General features: G+C 44.2%; 1 long non-coding RNA gene across 1 annotated transcript in view; it reads right to left on the bottom strand.

Moving 5' to 3' along the window:
- LOC130276345 (uncharacterized) overlaps positions 1–17726 on the bottom strand; it is an 80900-nt gene that overhangs the window by 11380 nt on the left and 51794 nt on the right. The window contains exons 2-3 of the long non-coding RNA XR_008845093.1: positions 14178–14248; positions 12480–12590 (exon numbers count right to left, since the gene is read on the bottom strand). This is a non-coding gene — a long non-coding RNA (uncharacterized LOC130276345). The remainder of the gene's footprint in view (positions 1–12479; positions 12591–14177; positions 14249–17726) is intronic.

Below are 17726 nucleotides of genomic sequence, written 5' to 3'. Positions count from 1 at the left end.
GCTAAACGTGTGAGTGAATTTCAGGCTCTCGCTGCTATCGAGCCTTACACAACCTTCTTGCCTGGGAAGGTCCTTATGAGATTCCTTCCATCATTCCTACCAAAAGTTGCGTCTTTTGTAAACATTAATCAAGTGATTTCTCTTCCTCAGTTCTCTCCGGAGCCTGATTCGTCACACAAAAACCTAACAACCCTAGATTTGGTAAGATGCCTTAAGATCTATATTGAAAGAACTAGGACTTTTCGTACAGCAGAGAACCTTCTAGTTCTATTCCATGGATCAAAGAAGGGGTCTAAGGCTTCTAAACCATCGATTTCTCAATGGATTTGTGATTGCATTCACTTATGCTACACTTCCAAGGGGTTAACAGCTCCACAGTTTACCAAGGCCCACTCTACTAGATCGGTTTCCACTTCTTGGGCAGAACGAGGTTCTGTTCCCTTAGAGCAGATTTGCCAGTCTGCAACATGGAGCACTCCTATTACGTTTCTTAAACATTATAGAGTAACATCATTCCTCTCTAGCGATACATTGTTTGCTAGATCTGTACTTAGTTCTGCAAGGCATGAGAGCCCTCCCTAGGGGTTATACTTGCTAAATTCCTGTTTGTGCTGCTGAGGGACGACAGGGAAGACAACATTTTGTTGTTAATTTGTTTTCCCTTAGTCTCCTCAGCAGCACAAGTATCCCTCCCTTATTTTTATTTTATTAGATTTTTTTCTTTTCTACTTTATAATTTACTCACTGTCCTGTAGGCGGACGGACATTATATAGACACTTGGGGAGGTGCCTTTTACTTTTCATAAAAAAATTCCTCTGTCCTATTGGCTCACGAAGGGGCAGGAAACCCCCTGTTTGTGCTGTTGAGAAGACTAAGGGAAAACAAATTAACAACAAAATTTAGTCTTGCCTGTTCCTGAGGTACCAACGAAAGAGTCATGGGTCCATCCTAGTTTGGAGATGGTATTCAAGCCCTATTGCCCCACTTTGATCCTGGCTAGTAAGCCTATAACCCCTTCTCAAGCTGCCATCCACCACTCCACCCTCACCAATGTGGTGTGGCAAAGCTATGTCAATTCTACACCTGCCCCTGATGTTGGCAGATATAGGGGAACCAAGAGAGGCACTACAAGAGTAAAGAAGAACATCGTCTAAAGAGACTCTAAAGTAATGTCAGATTGTTTCTTATGTTAACCACTTTTATTTTGCAGCAACCAAGTTCAAGAATTGTGCCTAGCAGGACTGTGCTAAGATTGTTCCAGTTCAAAGTTCAGCAACGTAACCACTAAGCTTGTGTCTGACTATTAAGTCAAGAGACTCCTAGCCAGTAGGAGATTCATTAAGGACTGTACCCGGCTGAGTTGTGGTAAGGCCGTGTTTACCTTTCCCATGAAGTCTTAGTGTAGGTGGACTGCTGATCCTTACACGCCACTTTGTATATTTTCCTTTAATTGGACTCCTAGTGTAGGTGGACTGCTGATCCTTACACGTCTATTTCATGTATATACCAGCAGCTTCATAAGAACTCTTATGCTAAATGTTGCACTTATCAGGTGAATGTACCTGAACCATGTTGGAGTGTTGATAATTGTGTAAGTCTGTATAGTAAATATGTATATGGTTCTGTACACAGGAAGGTATCCTCGTGTCTGTGTACATAAAAAAAAATAAGGTTGTACATAGAAAAGATAGTCAAATGTCTATGTACATAAAAAGTGAGTCAGAGTTGTACATAGAAACTATTGATGTGCTGCACGTGTACACTCAACATTAAAAATGTAAATAATTTTTGTACATACTAATGTATATAATGCTAAAGGTGTTTTAGTAGGTAACTTAATAGGGGACACCTCGGCTCCTCCGAGGATAGTGTTATTGCAGTCGCCCAACGCTAGCACCTGTCTCAACCAAAATGATAGGGGAGATTGCCCTTAAAATAGTACTTGCACACATAGTACATTTAAGTCAATAATCTAGAGTACTATCTCAATCTCTAGTACATACACCAAAACAAAATATTTCCCACATTCAAGTAACACTTAGGAATTGTAGCATATTGATACCCAATTTCTGCCACTGTTAGGTACACTTCGTCTTCTCCTTCTTTGCGTGTGTGAGATGCTCTACCTGGCCAATAGGTGCTCTTGCGAGCTAACAAATGAAACATGTAATTCTTAAAGTAACCTAGGTAGGTTATGTGAAGTGCTCTAGGGGTAAGTAGCGTGTAGTCGATAGACCCTAGCAGCCAACCTTACTGTGACCTAGCTTACGGCTAGCCAGTATAACCTTTTGTGTACTAACAGGTAACTTATAGTGGCAAAAGAGTAAAAATGTGTGAGATAATAAAAATTTCTAGTCAGCTTGATGCTAAAGGTAAATAGAGCTGTGCTAATGTCTAGTTAGCCTCATAAAATGTGTAGAGAGCTAATAAAAATGTCTTAGGAGCTAGTAACTAGATGTCAGTTAGCTACCTAATTGTATAGTAAGTTTAATAAAATGTCTAAGAAGCTAGAAACTAAAGGTTAGATAGCTTACTTAATGTCTAGATAGCATTAATGTCTAGATAGCACCAATGTCTAGATAGATTTCTATTGTCTAGTCCAGATACTAATAAGGACATCAGAGAATGTAAATGTGTTCAATGTTTACTTAGAATGTATAGCAGAATTAACAGGTATCATCCTGGTTTAGTCCTAGTCCCTCTGCCTTAGGGGACAGGTCGACTTATCTTAAGTAAGGGGGTTTGTGGTGTCCCAGTACCGCATCCTATCCGGTACCTGTGTGTAGAAGTCCCCATAGCCTGAGTCCCTAGGACGTCGGGGTTCTTCTTGTCTAGTCCACCCCTTGTCACCTCTCATCTAGGTATTACTTATCTAGCAGTTATTTAGGATTTATATAAATATAATTGTACAAATGTATATAAATGGTTAATTACCTGCACGGAGTGTAGCAGGACCTGCGGCTCACGTGATCAGGTAAACTCTATGGTTTTTATGCTTAAGGACCTTTGGAGGTCTCTGTGACGTATTTCGCACATCATTCCCTGTAACAGTGAGTGAAAGTTACTCGGAACAATCCAAAACGGCCCTGCCCCTGCCCATATAAGGGAGCGGCGGCCATTATTCTCTCTCTTGTTCCAGGGCTGTCAAACGAGCAGGATTTGCGCAGCTGTCTTCCGCAGTGAGTTAGGCCCGAGCCTTGCGGCAACGGCTGATCTATTCAGAATCGTGAGTGTATCAATTCCTAAGCACTCTGCAAGATCACCGGACATTATCTGTCCCCTAAATCCGGACCGATCTTCGCAAATTACCCTAAATTCTCAGACTATATCAGAAGTCAAGGTCCGCAACAACTGTCAGTCATTGAACTATATAGAGATTGTATTCCTGAGACTGTTACTGTTCATTGGATGTACCGCAAGCATTTAAGTAGAGTTATCCAAGTTCAAGTATCTTGTGGACCTTCAGTCATTTTATGCATGCACCTATCGTTACTGGGAAGGGCGGCGATAGGCCGGAGAATTATCTCAGCATACTAGCCCTCAGCCTGGCGTCACGAACTATAGGGTTAACCTTAACCCCTCATCTATTGAAACAACATCCCAACTACCATACACCCCCCAAGGGCTACCACACCTTAAACCTAGCATAACACAATTATCTATACATATCATGTGACCAAAGGTCCTGTAGATAAATTACATTATAAAATATATTAAATAGATACATTTCTGAATGAATTAGGAGGCGATTTGGGGTGAACCCACCAGGAAAGCCCTACCAGCATGGAGGAACTTTGACTGTGGGGACTTACAACAAAGGTACTGGACCAAGTCCAGTACCGGGACACCACAACAACTGCTCCGCTCTTCCTCTACACAGGTTTTGATAAATCTCCTCCATAGTGTTCTATAGTAAAAATGTACTCTCATACATTTGTATAGTTTTCATTGCAGGAAAAAAGAAGAAAAATAAAACGAATCCGATGCAAACGTTGAAATAATAGATAATTCAGGTCTTTTTTTTTTTTTTTTTATAACAATCTAGTGCTCCACAATAGTGCAACACAGTCCGCCAGCCATTACTGTGTCCAGACCTTTCTGCGTGTACAATAAATGGACTTCGATTCTACTTACGTGAGTGTCGCCTGGTAATTCTACACTTGCATTATACAACAGGTCCATTTTTTGGCTGGATCCTCATAAACATTTGTCCTCTTTTTCCTACATTATTTGACTGTCCAAAAAACTTGGTGTGAGCCCTTATCTGCATAAAACTGTAAGTCTCTTTCTCCACCACCAGAGGGCAGACTGTTCCTGCACTTGTATAGTAGTGGCTGAAAGTTTTGAGACTGATACAAATTTTGATTTTCACTAACATTACAGCTTCAGTTGTTTTAAATATGTTAGTTTCTATGAGGGATATTTACCATGGTCTTTACTTTTTTTGTGTGTAAAATTATTCCTAAAAAAGTCACAGCTTGCTGCTACTTTTTTGGGGGACCTTTCCAATACGGCAATTTTTTCACGCCACTTCCTTTGTGTGTACTGTAGAGGTTCTTTTGCAGTGGTCATTGATTTATTATTTGGGACTTTTGTAAAAAGTTGCAAAATTATGCGCAATGGCACAGTGTTGTCCCTTCTTTTAAGATTCCTGCAATTCCCCCTGGCATCTTGGATATCAGCTACAGGGCCAAATCCTGAATGATGACCACTCATTCTTGCCTTCACTGCTTGGAGTATATCTGTTTTTGTTTGCCCCCCACACTTTTTCTATTGAAGCCACCTCCACCCCTTCATCTAGATAGGAACAACATAAAGCATCCTAAGACCATCTGTGTGGGGGGGACTGGGCTTTCTATCCAAAAGAATAGCCTCACTCACACTTTTGCCTAAGAAAACTGCTATGAATAAAGAATAGCATCCAAACATCCTCCTAGAGCAGTGGTCTTCAACCTGCGGACCTCCAGATGACCTCCGTGGTTGACCACGATTTTGTCTCCGGTTTAAAAACCCTTCTGCAACCGCATAGGTTTTTTTTAACATGGACGTCAATGGGAAACGCACATGTATACGGTTCCATACGGGAAAAATGTATACGTTTTTACTTTGCACATGCGCATTTGAATCCTAAAGTCCGCACCCAAGACCCCTCCCATTAAAAATGGACAAAATTTTCAAAAACGTATGTTTTTTTTTCTATTAAAACAGACAGAACTGTATGCACTTTTAAAAACAGTATACTGTTTAAAAACGCATACGGTTTACTTTTTCCCACACTGTTCCATCCGTTTTTTTTCCCATACGGTTTTTGATAGAAAACGTATGCGGGAACCGTAGTTTAAAAACGTAGTGTGAACCCTATCTGAAGGGGAGGATGAGAAGGTGCACGGGCTGGGGATGTATGGACTGCAGGGGAATAAATCTCATACTGGGAATGATCTCTATGGGGGAGATTTATCAAAACCTGTGCAGAGGAAAACTTGCCCAGTTGCCCATAGAAACCAACCACATTGCTTCTTTCATTTTTCACAGGCCTTCATAAAAATGAAAGCAGCAAGCCGATTGGCAACTGGGCAAGTTTTCCTCTGCACAGGTTTTGATAAATCTCCCCCTATATGTGAAGAGGGAGGGGGGGGGGACTCCTGAATGACACATGCTGGGAGTTGTAGTCCCTGTTGTGTGTGTGTATGCTAGTGTTTACAAACCAGTGTGCCTCCAGCTGTTGCAAAACTACAACTCCCAGCATGCCCTGACAGACTTTGGGCATGCTGGGAGTTGTAGATTTGCAACAGCTGGAGGTACACTGGTTGGGAAACACTGTTCTAGCCTATTCAGCATACACATCATGTTACACCAGTGTTTCCCAACCAGTGTGCCTCCAGCTGTTGCAAAACTACTACTCCTAACATGCCTAAAGGCTGTCAGGGCAGGCTGGGAGTTGTAGTTTTGCTACACCTGGAGGCACCCTGGTTGGGAAACACTGGTGTATGCCCTACAGAGGTGTGGTGAACTACAACCCCCAGGAGACTACAGAGGCAGCATGCTGGTGTTATGCCACAGACTGGAGACTACTGAATGACACATGCTGGGAGTTGTAGTCCCTTTTGTGTGTGTATGCCAGTGTATCCCAACCAAGGCTGATTATATTAGTGTGCTGTGTATAAGGGGGCTGACCCGGGAAAATAGTAGGATGGGTAAATGGCGGAACAAAAAAATAAAAAAGGAGCCGCCCCAAACCAGCAAGGCGTGTGGCATGCTGGGATTTGTAGTTTTCAGCACAGCAAGAAACAGGAAATAGAAGCAAAGATAGGAAAACAAAGTGGGGGGATAAAAAGACAACAAATAACGGAAATAGAGTAGGCTAAACAACAACAAAACAAATAGAGTCAAAGTCAAAGTCAAAAACGGAAAAACACGTTGACCACCTGAGTACCCCTTTAAGTGTATGCACTGACTGGTTGTCTGGTAGCGCCCCCTACAATACAGTAAGGTATTACATGTTCTGTACACTTCACCTGTACCAGCGTTACCTGCTCCTCTGGACACCAGGTGAGGGCGACTCCATGTTACTTTTTAGGACATTGCATGTACTGTGTAGGACCCCGAAGAAGCTCCTGTCCTCTACATAGACCAGTGTTTCCCAACAGGGTGCTCCCAGCTGTTGCAAAACTACAACTCCCATCATGCCCGGACAGCCAAAGGGTGTCCGGGCATGCTGGGAGTTGTAGTTTTGCAACAGCTGGAGGCTCCATGCTTGGGAAACACTGGCATACACAGTGATTTACAGCTCCCAGCAGATCTTTCTTTCTTTTATATGTAAGGATTTTCTTTATCTGTATTAGTTACAGTGGTCCCTCAACATATGATATTAATTGGTTCCAGGAGAACCATCATATGTTGAAACCATCATATGTCGAGTACATATCTCTATGTAAAAATGGTAATTGGTTCTGGGGCCTCGGAACCATTGTATGTTGAATACATATCTCTATGGGAAACTACTAATTGGTTCTGAGATGACCATTGTATGTGGAGTGTATGGGGAGTGTTTAACAAACCAGGGTGTCTCCAGCTGTTGCACAACTACAACTCCCAGCATGCATGTACAGCCATTGATTGTCTGGGCATGCTGAAAGTTATAGTTTTGCAACAGCTGGAGGCCCACTGATAGGGAAACATTGATGTATGGGGTGTATAGTGTGTATATGTATTGTATGTGATGTGTGACATTGCATACAGTACTGTACAGTTCTTTAAATACCTTCAGGGGGGACAGAATGTCCTCCATTACCATCCTGCCGACTACAGCTCTATAGGAAAGGAAGGGGAGGGCAGCCAGCAGCTCATTGGATGCCTGCAGCAATATGGTGCAGGCTATTGGCTATGGCTGCACTGGGGGGGGGGGGGGGCTTACACGGAGCTCACAGTGGAAGCCTGCGTGAGTTAGCAGGACAGCATGTGAGTAACAGGAGGCAGAACGGGGCACACGGGGCACATTAAACAACTATCTGTCAGTTGCAGAAGTTGTCAGCGCTGTCAGATAGCTGTTTGTATGATGGCCCCGACACACAGCAGCATCATATGTCGATGCTGCCTTCAACATACGATGGGCTCTGAGAGGCCATCATATGTTGAAATGATCATATGTCGGGGCCATCATAAGTCGGGGGGTCACTGTATCTACCGTATTTTTCGCCGTATAAGACGCACTTTTTCTTCCCCAAAACTGGGGGGAAAAAGTCGGTGCGTCTTATACGGCGAATGCACCCCTATCGCGGCGGTCCCTGCGGCCATCAACGGCCGGGACCCGCGGCTAATACAGGACATCACCGATCGCGGTGATGCCCTGTATTAACCCTTCAGACGCGGCGATCAAAGCTGACCACCGCGTCTGAAGGGAAAGTGACACTAACCCGGCTGTTCAGTCGGGCTGTTCGGGACCGCCACGATTTCACCGCGGCGGTCCCGAACAGCCCGACTGAATAGCCGGGTTAGTGCTTACAGGACACCGGGAGGGACCTTACCTGCCTCCTTGGTGTCTGCTCCGTGCCGGGATCCCCTGTATGCCGGCGCTCTCCTTCCTCGTCATCACGTCGTCGCGTACGTACGTCGGCGTGCGTAACGACGTGATGGCGGCGACGGAGAGCGAGGATACCCGGCCGGCAGCAGAGACATTCCGGAACGACGGGGACACGGTGACAGCGATGGAGCGACATTCAGGGCAGCGGTGACGGGTCCGGAGCGGCGGGGACACGTGAGTATTACCTCCTCCTGCAGTGGTCTTCAATCTGCGGACCTGCAGATGTTGTAAAACTACAACTCCCAGCATGCCCGGACAGCCAACGGCTGTCCGGGCATGCTGGGAGTTGAAGTTTTGCAACATCTGGAGGACCGCAGGTTGAAGACCACTATTGGGTTCAAAATCTTTATTTTTTAAGATTTTGCCCCTAAAAATTGGGTGCGTCTTATACGCCGGTGCGTCCTATAGGACGAAAAATACGGTACTTATTTTTCTTTAATCCTCACTTTTTCCTATTTTTGGGTGACATTTTGGTGCCTTTAGAACCAATTACCAGGTTTCCATAGAGTTCTGGTCTCAACATACAATGGTTTCAACATACAATGGTCGTCCTGGAACCAATTAATATTGTAACTTGAGGGACCACTGTAATGGGTTGGCATCAGTTGGAGTGTGGCCCAGAAGCTGATGTCCAGAATGCCAAGGCAAATTGCAGAAAAATAAGGGTCAATGTAAATATTGAGTCTTTGCATAAACTCCATGTATTTGTCAATAAAAGTTTAAACTCTTATGAAATGTTGATAATTGTACTATAACATAGACACATCTGACAAAAATACCTAAAAACACAATAGCAGAAAACTTTGTGGAAACCAAATTTTGTTAGTCTCAAAACATTTGGCCACGACCGTTTAGTCAGGAAGCTGTTACTTTCTCCTTGTTAGGTGGTTTAATATTTTATGGGTTTGCACTCTTCTCACTGTGCCCGGTCTTGCAATACTTTCATGGTACTTTTACATGTTGCAGGGAGCAGTTTGATCTTCTTTGACATCATTACTGATTAACTGCAGGATTTACCTTATGGCCCCTAAAACGTGGCAATGACATGGTGGATAAACACAATGTTATGGAGGTCACATAATCTGGTAAACAGATTAGTAAAGTACTTTGTGTTGATGTGTGGTGGCCCAGTACGGGAGGTGTTACCCCGTACTCCTGCTGCCCTGTCAGGCAACCTTCTTCAGTGTCCCCAGGGCCCCTGCATCAGTTCCCCATTGTAAATATGTTGTACTGTATAAAATGTGTTATCACTTTAAGAGTGATATACCATGTGCTTATTACATAGGAGGCACCAGTGACCAGGTGATCCCAGGGGTGACCTATGGGCTCCTTGCTAGTCTCCCCCATATAAGCCCTGGGTGGAGCTTCTCTCTCTTGGAGCTTACAGCGTTTGTTGCTGAGGTCCAGTGCAGTCATGCCTAGTGTGTGTGTCCACCCCGATTTGCGCGCCTGTGACTCACGGCGCCGCAGGGGGGAAGGGAAGTATGTGTGCGCTTTGCTGTGTATGCGCACACAGCGTCCCTCTGCCTCCCCCTCCCCCCTGCGGCCCAGTGAGTGAGTGCCCTGGCGGTGTAGTGACCCGTGCCCCAGAGTCCCCCTCCTCCCTGTGGCGCAATTAATGAGTGCCCTGGCGGTGCTCTGCCCGATTCCTGTGCCAGAGAAATAACCTGTCACCAATGTACACCCCTCTATCACCCCCTTTGCCACTCATGCACACTCCTCTACACCCCTCTGCCACCCATGCACACCCTTCTGCACCCCTTTGTCACCCATGTACACCCCCCTATGCCACCCATGTACACCCCTCTGCCATCCATGTATACTTCTCTACACCACCCCTGTCACCCATGTACACTGCTCTAAACCCCTCTGTCACCCATGTACACTCTTCTAAACCCCTCTGCCACCCATGCACACTCTTCTACACCCCTCTATCACCCATGTACACCTCTCTGTCACCCATGTACACCCCTCTGCCACGCATGCACACTCTTCTACACCCATGTACACCCCCCTGTTACTCATGTACACCCCTCTACAGTCCTGTCACCCATGTACACTCCTGTCCAATCCCAACACCCCTCTGTCACCATTGTACACCCCTCTATCCCCCCCTTTGCCCCCCTGTCACCATGTACATTATTCTACTCTTCTACACCCCTCTGCCACCCATGTACACTCCTATACCCCTCTGTCACCCATGTCACCCAAAAAGTACGGAGCCTAATAGGTTTGTTTTGCAGGTTTAACGGGGAAGAATTGTAGCTGGAAGAAATTGTCATGATGGCCCAGACCAGATGGAGAAGAGAAGGGAATGACGCAGATTAGAGAAGACATCATTTGTGAGTTGCTGTCTAAAGCAACAGTGTGGCAGCACCCCAACCCTTTTACTTATTTATTTATTTTTATTGCTCGCCAACTATGGTCAGGGTGCCCCGCAAATTATTTTTTTTTTGGAGTGGTGCCCCGAGCCGAAAAAGGTTGGGAAACACTGGTCCAGAGTGTTGGAGGCCTCAAGTCCTGCAGCCACAGTCAAGTGCAAGTAAGCTAAACCTTTAGTTTTGTCCGTCATCAGTCAAGTCAGTCTCTGTCAAAATGTCAAGCAATGTGGCCTGCACTAAATTGCCTAGTCCTACTACAAGTCCCAGCAAGCCCTTAAGGTCTCTGTGTCACTGGTCACCTCCTTGGGCCTTGGCTGAAGTGTAAAGACTTTACCAACTGTCTACTCTCAGTAAAGCTACCGTTGTGCGTTACTTGGCATCGGTGTCTTCATTGCCCCCATACCTAGCCCAGGATCCAGTGGTATACCTTCGGATGGTTATAGGCTAAACCACACCCTGGCATCACGAATACAAACGGTTATTGCCATCTGCCCCTATGGTAACATCTGCCCTGTACCCAACACCCCGCCACCACAGATGCATGGCCCTGGAAATCTGCTGTCCTTCTGCAAGATTCAGCCCCTAAGTTGGAGTTTATAGTGTATCTAAATGCTCACATATGACATGTCAGTAGTTGTGATCAGTTGGGGCCTGGCTGCTGAGAGCTTCATTGATCAATAGAACAATCTTCATTCCTGTTTGATTTTCCTTGAATAGCCCAGGAAAGTGCTTGTGTTCCTTGTTTCTAGCCAGCCAGACCTCCACCGATCACAGCTTCTAATATGTCTCTGTGACATGTTATACTTTATGTGAACGTTTAGGTACACTTTAAAGGGGTACACTGCCCCTAGACATCTTGTCTTCTATCCAAAGGATAGGGGATAAGGTGTCTGATCACGGGGGTCCCGCCGCTGGGGACCCCCGCGATCTCGGCTGTGGCAGAGACTTGGGGCAGAGGCTCATGACGTCATGGTCACCCCCGCTCGTGTCGTCAGGGTCACGCCCCCTTTAATGCAAGTCTGTGGGAGGGGCCCCTCCCATAGACTTGCATTGAGGGGGCGTGGCCATGACGTGACAAGTCTCCAGTGCTGCACCCGATGCTCTAAACGAACGCTGGGTGCAGCAGGGAGATAAAGGGGGGGAAGGGCAGCGGCGACACCCCTGCGATCAGACATCTTATCCCCTATCCATAGGGGATAAGATGTTTAGGGGCGGAGTACCACTTTAAGGTCTGATGCTGTGCTGAACTGCTATCTAGTGTGTACCACCATAGACACTGCTACCAGACGCACCTGAGGAAGTTCTAACAATGTACTGATGAGATATTAACAATCATCACATAGTTTCCTAGAGAAAATCTGGACTCCAAATAAACATTTTCCCTGCTGTGAAATGTATTAGGTGAGGACCAGTTCATATGAATGTTTTCATTCACTGACAGCAAGCAGGGGGCTTAAAAATAAAATCGAAACCCAATCTATTATAAAGATGCAGGACATTTCAACTTCATACACAAAAACCCTTTACATTTAGACATGAGATGTGCGGACACAGAACTTGCAGACTCTGATAAATGATAGTGTCAGTGTAACAGTATGTAGACCCTTTAACACTTCAGGTGCCAGGCAGGGATAATCACAGCTTCTCTCTCCAGATATGCACCATCTGGTCATGCAGATGATATTCTTGCCACAACAAAGGCTCTATTAAAGGGACATTTTATCCTTTTCTTCCAGAAAAGCTCTCAGCCTCTCACCAATTTGCACAATTTCAGACAGGGTTATTGAGATTGTCGAGGGATTTGATTGCATGCTTTACTCCAAAAGGTGCATTAATGTTGCTAAGATACAGAACAGTAACATGTATATAAATGGTGCGTGAAGAAGATGGCAGGCAAATCCTCCGCGTCTGGAGTATAACAAGATATTAAAGGGACAGCAAGCCTTCAGGCCAAAGAGATGTAGGCACTCTATTATTCCCTGTTATCAACCATATAGCAATGAAGAGGGCAGCTTACTGTATAACTCTGCTGTATGTTAACAGTTTCCTATAATAAGGTTCTTATTATATAATAGTAGCCATCCCATTCTGCACATAGGACTGCCGCCTGTAGGAATTCCTGGAGTCACTGGATAAAAGGGTAGACAAAGACAGTGGAGAAAAGTCACAATCAAACATGGTGAACATGTTAATCCTAAATCATGTGTTAGTTATACACCTATAGCAGTTTCCCCAAACCTGTGGCCCTTCAGCTTTTATAAAGCATTATGATGAACAATGCCCTATACAGTGATCACCAGAAGGCAACAAAAGACAAAGCTCCTCCCAGAGGACGAGGAATTCGAAATCTAGCCTTAATCCTGAGGCATGATGGGTAGAAAATTTCTTATGAAAAACCTGAGTTTAGAAAACGCTATTTTGTAAAATGTTTTTACAGTGTGATTAACCCCTTAAAGGGGTACTCCGGTGGAAAACATATTTTTATAGGTCTTTATAAGTCAACTGGTGCCAGAAAGTAAAACAGGTTTGTAAATTACTTCTATTAAAAAAATCTTTACTCTTTCTGTACTTTTTAGCAGCTGAATGCTACTGAGGAAATTCTGTTCTTTTTTAATTTATTTTTTGTCTTGTCCACAGTGCTCTCTGCTGACACCTCTGTCCTTGTCAGGAACTCTCCAGAGCAGCATAGGTTTGCTATGGGGATTTTCTCCTGCTCTGGACAGTTCCTGAACAGGTGGTCAGCAAGAGCACTGTGGACAAGACAAAAAAGAAATAAAAAAAGAACAAAATTTCCTCTGTAGCATACAGATGCTAAAAAGTACAGGAAGGGTAAAGATTTTTTTAATAGAAGTAATTTACAAATCTGTTTAAGGCTGGGTTCACACTACGTTTTCTCCCATACGGGAGCGCAAGGTTTTAGCTTCCCCCTGCCGTATGCGCTCCCGTATGGGAGAAAACGTAGTGTGAACCCAGCCTTAAACAGATTTGTTGACCACAGTTTTAGGTCCGGTTGTAAAAGCGCATACGGCGCAAAAATGAGCCGACCGGACCGAACGTTTCACTCCGGCCGGCTCATTGAAATGAATGACATACGGGAGCGCATACGAAGGCATGCGGGAGCGCGAGGTTTTAGCTCCCCCCTGCCGTATGCGCTCCCGTATGGGAGAAAACGTAGTGTGAACCCACCCTAACTTTGTAGCACCAGTTCATAAAAATAAAATAATAAAAATCCACCGTAGTACCCCTTTAACCCCTTAACCTGTTCAGGACGCCGGGCGTATGCATACGCCCTGCATCCCGATGCTTAAGGACGTGGGGCTTATGCATACGCCCGTGGGAATTCCGGTCCCCGCCGCTAGCCGGTTGGGGACCGGACCGAAATGCCTGCTGAAATCATTCAACAGGCACCCCAGCACATTGCCCAGACCCCCCATGTCGGCGATCGCAGAAGATCTTCTGCTATTCCGGGCTGATCGGGTCTCTGGTGACCTGATCACCCGGAAAATAGCGATGATCGGAGTTGTCAGGAACAGCCCTGATCATCTTGAGGGCTAGGAGTGAGGTCGCAGAGCTGCGATCTCCTCCTATCCCCTGCCATTGGTCAGAACTGATTCTGACCAATGGCAGAGCAGGGCAGTGGGTTGCCATGGCAACTCCCCATTCTTCCCACCCCTGGATGTCGAGGGGATCATGGGAAGAAGATGGAGGCCGGTACCTGGAGGAGAAGATGCCTGGAGATCCCCGATCGTCGCTGGAGACTGCTGGATCCTGGGTCAGGTAGGGAAACTACAGTGGAGGGGAATTGAAAGTGAAAGTAAAGTGATCTTTACTGTGGCAACCACTAGGAAGGCCAAACTTTGCAACATCTGGAGGGTCACAGTTTGGAGACCACTGTTACAGTGGTGCCCAAACGGTAGCCCTCCAGATGTTGCCAATCTACAACTCTCAGCATGCCTGGACTGCCCAGGCATGCTGGGAGTTGTAGTTCTGTAACATCTGTCCCTTCAGATTTAGCAATTTTCATGAATTTTTTGAAAATTGCTGCTCTACTTTGAAGCCCTCTAATTTTTTCAAAAAGCAAAAATATGTCCATTTTATGATGCCAACATTAACTGGACATATTGCATTTGTGAATAAAAATAACATTTATTGGGAATATCCATTTTCCTTACAAGTAGAGAGCTTCAAAGTTAGAAAAATGTTATTAATTCGTAAAGCGACGGTGGTCAGATTTGCGAAAAAGGGCTCAGTCCTTAAGGTGAAAAAGGGCTGCGTCCTTAAGGGGTCAAGGACCCGGGGTTTTTACGTTTTTGCATAACTCTTTCTATTTTGCACCTAAAAATCCATATGATGGCTTATTTTTTGCGCCACCAATTCTACTTTGTAATGATGTCGGTCATTTTACCCAAAAATTGAAAAAAACACAATTTTGTAACTTTTGGGGGCTTCCGTTTCTACACAGTACATTTTTCGGTAAACATGACAACTTCTCTTTATTCTGTAGGTCCATACTTATATAGGTTTGATTTTGTTGTACTTCTGGAAAAAATCATAACTACATGCAGGAAAATTTATACGTTTAAAATTGTCATCTTCTGACCCCTATAACTTTATTATTTTTCTGCGTACGGGGCGGTATGGGGAGGTATTTTTTGCGTCATGATCTGAAGTTTTTAGCGGTACCATTTTTGCATTGATAGGACTTATTGATCGCTTTTTATTCATTTTTTTCATGATATAAAAAGTGACCAAAAATGAACTATTGTGGACTTTGGAATTTTTTTTGCGCGTACGCCATTGACCATGCGGTTTAATTAACGATATATTTTTATAACTCGGACATTTCTGCACGCGGCGATACCACATAATTTTATTTTTATTTACACTGTTTTATTTTTTTAAATGGGAAAAGGGGGGTGATTCAAACTTTTATTAGGGAAGGTGTTCAAAGGGTTCAAATCCCACTAAGGACAACAATAAATGATGCGTTATTATTATTATAATAACATCAGCAGAGAGAACTGTGCTCGTGATGTCATCAGAGAGCATTCCAAAAAGAAAAGAATTTCCTCTGTAGTATTCAGCAGCTAATAAGTACAGGAAGGATTAAGATTTTTTAATAGAAGTAATTTACAAATATGTTCAACTTTCTGCCACTAGTTGATTTAAAAGAAAAAAGGTTTTCACTGGAGTACCCCTTTAAGGATGCAGGGTTTTTTAGTTTTTGCATTTTCGTTTTTTTCCTCATCAACTTCTAAAAATCATAACACTTTAAATTTTGTACCTACAGACCCATATGAGGGCTTATTTTTTGCGCCACCAATTGTACTTTATAATGACATCAATCGTTTCACCACAAAATTCACAGCAAAACCAGAAAAATATATATTTGTCGTTTCACCACAAAATTCACAGCAAAACTAGTAAAAAATATATTTGTGGGGTAAAATTGAAAAAAAAAAAGCCATTTTGTAACTTTTGGGGGCTTTCGATTCTATGCAGTACACTTTTTGGTAAAAATGACACCATATCTTTATTCTGTAGGTCCATATGGTTAAAAGAATACCTAATTTATATAGGTTTTATTTTATTTTACTGCATGACTATATAACTACATGAACCAAAATTAGTACGTGTAAAATTGTCATCTTCTGACCCCAATAACTTTTTTTTATTTTTCCGGATACGGGGATATATGAGGGCTAATTTTTTGCGCCATGATCTGATGTTTTTATCGGTACCATTTTCGTTTTGATAGGACTTTTTAATCGTCTTTTATACATTCTTATAGGGTATACAAAGTGACAAAAATTATGCAATTTTGGACTTTGGAATTTTATTACGTGTATGCCATTAACCGTGTGGTTTAATTAACAATATATTTTCATAGTTCGGACATTTACGCACACGGCGATACCACATATGTTATTTTTATTTACATTTTTTTTATGGGAAAAGGGGGCTGATTCAAACTTTTATTAGGGAAGGGGTTAATTCACATTTATTAACTATTTTATTACACTTTTTTTGCAATGTTATAGCCCCCATAGGGGACTATAACATGCAATACCTTGATTGTAGACACTGATCAATGTAAAGCCATAGCATTGCATTGCATTGATCAGTGTTATCGGTGCTCTGCTGCTCCAGCCTGGATCTCAGGCACGGAGCAGCAGAGTGATGATCGGACGGCGGGAGACAAGGTAAGAAGCCTCCCGCTGTCCTCTCAGCAGTTCGGGATGCCGCAATTTCACAGCGGCGGCTCCGAACAGCCCACTGAGCTAACGGCAACGATTTTCTCCCGTTTTAGACGACGCAGTCAACTTTGATTGCGGGGTCTAAAGGGTTAATACCGGACATTAACCCGATTGGTGATGTCCGGTATTAGCCGTGGGTCCTGGCTGCTGACAGCAACCGGGACCTGCCGGGTATGAAGCGCGCTCAGCTCCTGAGCGTGCTTTACATGACGGGAGACAGACACTAGCGTAAGTTTATGCTCGTGGTCGTTAAGGGGTTAAGAGGTAATTCCAGCCTTTTTAAAAAATACTAGGGACCAGTATTGACCACACTAGCAGAGAGGGGACTGAGTCACTCCCAGACTCCTCTGTCAGTGGCTTATTTCCCTTCAGAACGAAAAGGATCAGGGGGGAATATACTGTGTTCCCTCAGGTTACAATATTATTTGGTTCCTGGATGACTGTTGGAGCCGCCACCACCTGGTGTCCAAAGGAGCAGCTAACCCAGGCACAGGTAAAGAGTAGTACAGAACATGTAGTACCTCCCTGTACTGTAGGGAGGTGCTACCAGACACCAGTCAGTGGATGCAATTCAAGGAGTAGTATAGTCAAAATAATCTTCATCCTGTTGTGCCGGGCTGCAAAAAAAAAAAAAAAAAACTTCCTCCGCTCTGCCGCTATAGCTGTTCCGATGCGATGTCCCACCTAGGCCGGTGATAGGATGAGCGCAGTGTCATGTAAGGAGCCTGGGCTTCGCCTTTTCCCTGCTGACCGGGCTCCTTACATGACACAGCGCTCAGCCTATCACCAGCCAAGGCAGGACATCACTGCAGCTGGCAATACGCTGACCGTAGTGTGAAGATCTGTGCACACGAAAGAAGACCGGACTGGAGGAATGAAGAACTATAGTGGGGGAACAGAGGAAGGTGAGTTAATGTTTGTTTTCTTTTTTTTGCAGCCCGGGCACAACGGAATGAAGATCATTTTGACTACACTAATCCTTTATGTATAACAGGTGTTTTTCCAGT

This window comes from Hyla sarda, chromosome 6, assembly GCF_029499605.1.
Source record: "Hyla sarda isolate aHylSar1 chromosome 6, aHylSar1.hap1, whole genome shotgun sequence".
NCBI lineage: Eukaryota > Metazoa > Chordata > Amphibia > Anura > Hylidae > Hyla > Hyla sarda.
This window is presented reverse-complemented; position numbering and strand designations above follow the sequence as displayed.